The sequence below is a fragment of the Tupaia chinensis genome, unplaced genomic scaffold (genome assembly GCF_000334495.1).
Source record: "Tupaia chinensis unplaced genomic scaffold, TupChi_1.0 Scaffold000180_1, whole genome shotgun sequence".
NCBI lineage: Eukaryota > Metazoa > Chordata > Mammalia > Scandentia > Tupaiidae > Tupaia > Tupaia belangeri.
Genome location: NW_006159655.1, coordinates 224,022 through 224,675, shown reverse-complemented (window position 1 = coordinate 224,675; position 654 = coordinate 224,022).

Below are 654 nucleotides of genomic sequence, written 5' to 3'. Positions count from 1 at the left end.
ATCCATTCATCTGTTTGTGGGCATTTGGGTTGTTTCAATGACTTAGCAATTGTGAATAGTGCTGCAATAAACATCAATGCACAAGTTTACAAAGAGATTTTTGATATAGTGTATGTGTATTCACTGGAGAGACAGAGAGACAGAAAGTGAGAGATCACCTCCCAGGGGAAGGCCATGCTTTAATCCCTACTCCTCCATTCTCCTCTCGTGATCTTGGGCATGCATGCATAAGTTTAAGCCACCGGGTCTGGGACTCAAACTGTGGTCGACTAAATGGGAATCCAGCAACATAGCCATTATGCCAACTGCTGGTCATGATTCTTCCTATTTTATCCCCCTTGCACAGTATTGCTTTGGTGATATGGGGCCTTTTATTATTCCAGATATATTTTATTATTGTTTTCTCTATTTCTTAGAGGAATATCTCTGGTAGTTTGATTGGAATTGCACTAAATTTGTAGATTAATTTGAGTAGGATTGACATTGTGATTATATTACTTCTTCTAATCCAGAAACGTGAGATGTTTTTCCACTTTTCTTGCAACAGTTTTAATTTACTTTTTTTTTTAAAGTTAAAAATTCCTTAATTTTTTATTCCTGGTACCACTACCACAATTTACAGGGCAATATACCTGATGTAATGAAAAGAAAAAG